We start from the raw sequence: 7,984 nt of genomic DNA on the forward strand, positions 1-7,984 counted from the left end.
ATTTAAATTCTACTAAAATTCTAGTTCAAACCGAATTGAAGATTCCTACTTTTGGTCTCCTTTTAAATCATTGTATATTTGTAGATCCATGTGATTTGATAAAAAAATCGTCATCTTAGAAACAAATACCAAAAATAATATATTTTAATAACGTTAACTCTTTCCCCATGATAGTGACATAGGGTATCTAATAAAGTTGATCAATCGAATTGGAACTCTTTTCATTTGTTGATCTATCTCTGTGTGGCGACACTATAATAGGTTCACAAATATTATCGAAACAAGCATTCAAAAGTAATGTAAATCCTTTACGACTTTTACCTCCAATGAGACGAGGCCGTGGCCCCCCTTAAGTTTGAAGGCTATTTACGCCCATGGCTATCGTTCGACCCGAGGTCTAAGCGCAATTTAGTTCGCTGTGGGTTGATCACAATTAAGAAATCTTGAACACGGAAACAGCAAAGCTCATCGATTTCATCATACCAAACTAATTGGGTCCTAAAATGTTTAATGAAATCTTGTTTTTATTCAATAACCTAAGTACCTAAGAGTACCTTACTGCAACTACTTTAGCAATTTTTTCCGCTCAAATAACGGCTATATCATGTTTAAACTTTAATTTAAAAATTGGGTCCATAAATTAACCTTGACACTTAAGATCATGTTTGACGTTCGCTTAGTCGACAAAAACACCACAGGGGTTTTAGTTCGACCACTGGGGTTGTTCCTATCTGACATTTCGAAAGGGACACGGAAAACAAAATACACCCAAAATTTGAGTTTAAGCCAAGGAGCGTGACAAAATTTAAAAAAATGTTTTTTGGGCTCAAACCAACGGAAAACATTAGAAAATTGAGTAAACATGTGTTATTGGCCTAAACTTAAGCGTTTGGCACTAAAATAGGGACAGGGCTTTAGGACCCTATTGCGCAAATCAATGAATCGACCAACTTGAACATGACACAAGATAAGTAAAACGAGTAAAACACACTGAATCCATGTTGAGTGATGATCAATGCACCTATACACCGAGGAAAAAAAATTTTTTTTCCATGCATCATGACTTAAGAACCAGACAAATTATGGTGGCATTTAACACTTAACCATTTCGAAAATGGGATCATAAGTTTCATAAGTGAGAGTTTGAATTAATTAAGAACCATTGCTTGAAATAATTTTCATAGCAATCGTTAAGAACAGTTAATTGAAAACAGATCACAACATGTCAAGTTTTGAGCATGCCTGAAATAAAAGGCAAACATTATTAATGATTCATAATTTTTATTAAGCAATTATCATTGCGTTTATTACCGAATTTTCATTGATTGACTTATGAAATTTATCAATGTAATTATTCACCAGAATCATAAGAAAAACTAAAAAAATAACAATAATTGTTGTGGCGCCACATCATAATTATTCCTTAAGAAATTATTAAGTTTTTTTGCCTCCGTGTAGGTTGACGCATACAAATCTGAATGGGAAAGCTTCTGGAACTTATGTGGAAAAATTATGGAATCTTTGTTGTCGGTTGTTGGATCAGTCTATAAAGCAAAACTAAAGAACTGAATGTGTAACACACACAAAGTTTGTAAGAAAATCAAAACACGTTTACGTTCATGGATCGATCCATAATTTTAAACACACAGATCAAACGTGTAGATTTTTATCAGTGCAAACAGCTTCACCTGTAGAGATCATGAGTCATTATCAGATCAGGGACGAAAGTACTCAATCTACCCTCGCTTACATTGATACTTGTTGGGTACAATCTTCGTTGATTTTTATTTGTTTTTATCCTCGCCTTGACAACATACTAAAGATTGGCAAAGCGTTTGCCGCAAGATTGTCAGTTTCCTTTTGACTTGCTGATACTCAACCGCTTTGTGATAATCGGAAACAAAAAATGATATTCATTTTAACCAGCATGACTTTTTTACATTCCGCTTCGGGAACTTATAATTTTTGCACAAAGCACACTAAAGACGCGTCAATATCGATTCCGTTCATTACCCGTAAAGCAGCATATTTTTCAATTATGAATCTTTTTTTTTTCATTTATTAGGCACTCCGTGCAGTTGGCCACTACTATGCCGAGGATCATATGTACAGAATCTATTTATATCCTAGTTCTTATTGCTATTTCTCTCATACCGAGCAGGTAGAGGAGAGTGCTGCCATTGGTCCAATCCATATCCATATCGAAGTCCATTGGTGTGCGGTGGTTCATTTTGCCATGTATATGTGTCGTGTGAGGCAACAGCCTACAAAGAGGGTCAGTGTGTCTCAGTCACCATCCGATACTGACGAAGGATGGATGTGTTCCCCTATACACAGTCCTTCGTGCGGCGTCTTCTGGTGGCTGGACGGAGTTTTTTGTGTGGGGGGGTTGGGAATCGAACCCATGACCTTCCGCTTACGAAGCGAAACCGTAACCTCGAGGCTACGAGACCCCCCTAATTATGAATCTTATGTCGTTTTCGTTTTCAGGAACTGGGTCGGTGATCAACACATAAACAAACTAATGTCAAATAAATTGTAGTTCGGTCGAACCTGAATCGGGTTGGAGTTGAAACTGTGATTCAGAACGGGTTGCGCCTTCGTGGCCGTGCGGTTAGTGTTACCAAGCATTTAGCCGCATCGTGTCAAGGAGTGTGGGTTCGATTCCCGCTTCAGTCCGGAAAACTTTTCGTCAGGAAAGTATTTCGACTGTGCCACTGGGCGTTGCATGCTAGTCCGTTGTCTAGTGTAGTGCTTCCTTCAAAGAGCAAATCGTCCACTGGAAGCATTGACGTGTCTGTGTCTTTTAAAGTCAAAACTTATCTCTATTTTTTCATGAAACAAGTTTACGATAAAATTATTTAGCAGCATCAATATTAACTCAAGAAAGAGCTTATGAAGGCTCAGTAATGGTTCTAAGTATTCTCAAAGGGTTCCGGGTCATTTGGCCGAACGCCATTTGACCGAATGCCGTTTGGCCGAACGCCATTTGGCCGAAAGGGTCATTTGGCCGAATGCCGTTTGGGCCGAAATTAACTCAAGAGCGGTCGCGCATTCAGCCGTCGCCAGCACCACCTCGCTCGAGCTGTGTATGGAAAGCGAGCTTTTTTCAGTACAGGCATGCGACCGGTCTTGGGTTAAATACAATAGTGAACTACAGTCAGCATGCATTTATAATGAATTTCAAAAAACTGATGCAGCTTATTTTCGAAAGAAGGATAAATCATCGTTGATATTCAAATAATTAGCTCTTTAGTGAAACGCATACAGCTGAATGAAGAACATTCTACATGTAAGCAATTATTCACTTCTCTGCTAGCAGTAATAGCTGCCAGCAGAGGTTTTTACATCGCGTTTGTAGTCAGCTTTTGACAGTAACTAAAACGGTTTATGACTTTTTGCAATTTCTCATCGTAATAGGCTGTTTTTCATCACGCCAATCTGTCATGAAACGGCCTACTTTCCTGCACTAAAGTATGCAGTCATTACCTAACTGAAACCAGTGCTGTAATGATTCATTACGAAACGCTTTCTCATTACGCAACTGTTGTGAGTTGCGTAATGAATCATAACACAACAATTTCTCAAAATTGTAAAATGTTAGTGTATGAATTCCTATATAATTTCTGATTCCCTCAAGTGGTCTTCTACGAAATTGCATAAAATGTGTACGTAACTCGTTGCAGAACTCGATTTTTACAGCACTTGTCGTAATTATCCTTTACGACAATTTACGACTCGTGCTGTTAAAATCATCATTCTGCAACTTGTTCCGTAAACTACTATTTTCGCACTTCTGCTGGATCGGATTGCTTAGTTCCTTCGAATCATACTAAATGAAATATTTCAGAGTTCTAGCGACTACAAGTTTTGGCTTCTTTTTTTCACAACGGAGAAAGAGTGAGCTTCTTTTACGTAAGTGTTCACTGAGTCGCTATACGCAAGCAATAGTGCAGAGTTCAGTTCACACGTTGCTATCTTAAACTTAGAGGAGAATGACATCTCACCTAATTTAACACCCATGCTGAAAAACACCATTCCTAAAAATACAACCTATGAGCAAAAGAAGGAAAAATCTTTTATGAAAATTTAAGCTAGTGTAATGCAAATAATAGTTTTTATTGGTTTAACTACAAAGAAGTGCCAATGATTTAAAGAAGTAAACTTTCCAATAGAAATGTAAGCTAAAATATTGCCAATAGTGATGAAACCAGTACAACTCTAAAGAATAGCCTATGTGAAAGAAGGAAAAAAATCTGATGAAATCATTAAAGACGCTTGAAACCCTTGCACACCGTTGGTAACCCAGATGCAAATTGACCATCGGCTTAGAGTCTTGTTCTGAATTAACGGGTCAATTTTATCGTTCTCTTGGGGCACTTATATAGTGACAAACATGACATCCCGTCACATCATACAAATCAATAAATTAATTAGTTATTGGGCCACATTCAGCGTTGAGGCAATTTGATTTTTTTATTCGTAATTCGGCCAAACGACCCCTTCGGCCAGATGGCATTCGGCCAAATGGCGTTCGGCCAAACGGCATTCGGCCAAACGGCGTTCGGCCAAATGGCGGACACCTTCTTAAAGAATGAAATACTCATCAAGAAATATTTTGGATCTCGTAATAGTTTAATTTAGGATTTCGTTAGAAATTTCTTTGAAAATATCAATCAGAATTCCATAAGAAATAGTTTGGCCAGTATTCTGTCAGAATGACACCAAGTATTATGTTGAAATCAATAAATATATCGAAGATTTTGTGTGATAACTAGGGTGACTAGAATATGATATTTCGGCAGCTTTATTCTTTGCATCATGGAAAGTTCTTAAAAGCGACTGGGCTCATAATTCATACAAAATTTTAAATACAAAAACCATTCACTGCAAAAATAAACTAGTTTCCCTATGTCACGGAATGTGTAAATCTCCTGTTTATAAATCTGTGAAGCATCTATTAAGCATTCTGAAGCAGTCCTTTCAAATAGTTTGTAATAATATTGCTAAAGATAATATAAGAACTGTGTCAATATTTTACAACAACAGTACCCTATGTACACACATTTTTTTTCCAGAATTCCCTTCTAAGATTAGAATAGAATCGGATTCAAGATTCTTTGAGTATATGTTTTAGAAATTTTATTAGAATCCAGTTTATGCTGCAGTAAAATGTGATCGCGAACTTCTCTGAAGAGCTACAGCTTTCCTTCAAATTTATTAGAATTATAATTTTACTTAGCAAACAGTTCAATAGACATGGGAGAAGAGGCATATTTTTAACGCTTATAACATTTTTCAAATTAATAAAAAAAACCTAAAATTCTATTAGCATATATTGTTAAAACAACAAGAATATCTTCAATTTGCCATCGTAAAGTCAACGAAAACCCTTTGAAAATGGAACATTTCTCGCGGAACATTTCTAAAGGACCTATATACAAATGAGAGATTCTCTCCTCTCTCGTTCTCTTTCGATTATAACACTGGAATACTAATGATTTTGGGAAGTTTTTCACTATAGATCGAAAGTCAATTCCCTTGACTAGAGTTTCATACAAAAAACGCAACAGAAGAGGTTAATGTGACTCAGTTATTAATGAAAGAGAAAGTAAACAAAGAGAGCCTCTCAATGTGAGAGAGGTCCTTTAGTAATGTTCCACGAGATTTATTAGATATGTTTCTTCCAAAATTTTGACAAGTGCATCACGCATTTCGGCGCCCCCTGGAGACTGGCGCCCTTGGCGAGTGCCAACCTGGCCAACCGCAAGCTACGGCACTGCACTCTTCTGCTTCAGATAACCAACGACATAGGCCTATTCACATGACGTTCCAAAACAGCTGATCGGGAAGCTCTTTGACAGTTCTTCTATGAAAATGACAGCCTCGTGTATGCACCGGTCCTCCACCGATGTAAACAAATGCATAGACGGACCTGTCACATGAAAAGGCCTATACGGGCATCGTTGTTTGTTTTCTTTAAGGACATATCTCCTTGAGTACCAAAATGGCCTCTAATATGGCACCTCACTCCCCCTTCACTTTTCGCTCCCTCCTCCCACGTTTCTCACAGTGTTTTCGAGAGCGATCACAAAAAATGATTATTTGAAGGTACTAACCTTATTGTAGGGGAGTGGTTTCTTAACTGAAAGCATTCCATAATGTGTTTTTCACAAATTACCAGTTTTTGCTGTGATTTGTGTTGTAAAATACCACGCACTACCGAATCACTTCTTCTTCACGCGCCGAGATATTGTTTGCTGGCTTTTCGGTGCCCGTTCTAAAACTCACTTTAAATTGTATTTCTACTCACCGTAGCAATCAAACAAAAATGAATATTGGATATTATACAGTACAATTGACTGTAGAATTCAAATGCAAACTGATGGCAACTTTCGCCGTCAGTGAAAAGCGTGAGAAGAGAGGAGAAAACTGCCAAAAGAAGTAAACAACACACGCATGGTGTGAAAAATGCTTATAATTTTGGTCAAAAAACATGTTTTCACTACCAAATGAAATAAATTGTGATTTTGAGCTTTTATGGAGTTGTTGATGAATTCATATCGACTATAATACCTTTGTATGAAACGTGTGCTAGTAATTCTGCCTACATAATTCTGTGGGTGGAGGTATACATGGAAAAAATTGAAATTTAGCGTGACATAATTTGTGTATCATCCCTATGAGCATACTCCACCTCCCCTAGAGCGTTTGCTCATTATTGCGGTATTCCCTATTATTGCGGTATAAGAATTAAACGCTCATTGTTAATCGAAAACTCTATTTACCATGGATATTATTGATAATGATGAAAGTTTATAATATTTCCAAGCCGCACTAGATAAATGCTTCGAAAATTAAACGATTTTGATCGTTGGAAGTTTTAAATGATGCATCAAGAAAAGCCTATATTTTTAACCAGTCCCTCTATCTACGGACGAGTTTTCATAAGCGCGATTTTTTAAGTTTAGAAGCAAACCACTTATATGCAGCGGGTATATCAGTTCAATATGGATGTAGTTACATGATAGATAATGAATTTTGAATAAAAGTTCTATATTTTTGAGTAAAAGCATATACCGCAATAATAAGACAATGAAAATAGCTTCCTGCCTATTATTGCGGTATCTGTAAATCACATTGAAAAATTCGATATTTCTAAAGTCATTTTGAATGTAATTGCTGGAATCGTTAATTATATTATAAGGATACTATTTTGTGACATAATTTTGTGTCATTCATACATTTATTTAGTTAAACAAAAGATTTATGTTTATCTTTACCCTGTAGTTGCTCTTATTTACAAATATATTGCAAATAAACGCAATCTTTTACCGAAAAATCACATAAACTGATTGAAAATCGGAACACATGCCAAAAATGCGTTGAAAAACCAAGATACAAGATGATCGCAAGGAACCAATCTTTTAAAATTGCATTGAATTTGTGAAAACAAGTGAAAAATATGTTTAAAAACGTCAAAGTTATGGCTATGCTTATATCAAAAAGATAATTTCTTATATTGCGACTAGTGGTCTCAGATGGAAGAACCTTGTCTAATGTAAATAACATTGTCCAGCAACGACGAAAAAGGAGACGAAATCGGCAGAAAATCAATCGATTCTGTTGATTTGTTCTCGAATCGTGACATAAAGTAATGAAATAGGTTTTTTATAGATATGTCCAAGGTCACACAAAATTACAGTACCGTGCAATGTCATTAGCATAGAGGGAGCATATTTTCAATGCTAGAACATTGTGTGGCATTGAATGTATAATGGATGTAATAAAATATATAATTTTTGGTATACCGCAATAATAGGACGAAATACCGCAATAATAGGACAGAGGAAGAGCTTCAGATTTATGTTAAAAAATGTATGTTTGATTCCAAAATTTACTTTTTTACTTCACTGTACTCCAGATAAAGGATAGTTTCAACACTTCACATTGTAGAATACTATAATATTTAGGTTTTGGATAG

Source organism: Aedes aegypti, chromosome 3, assembly GCF_002204515.2.
Source record: "Aedes aegypti strain LVP_AGWG chromosome 3, AaegL5.0 Primary Assembly, whole genome shotgun sequence".
Lineage (NCBI taxonomy): Eukaryota > Metazoa > Arthropoda > Insecta > Diptera > Culicidae > Aedes > Aedes aegypti.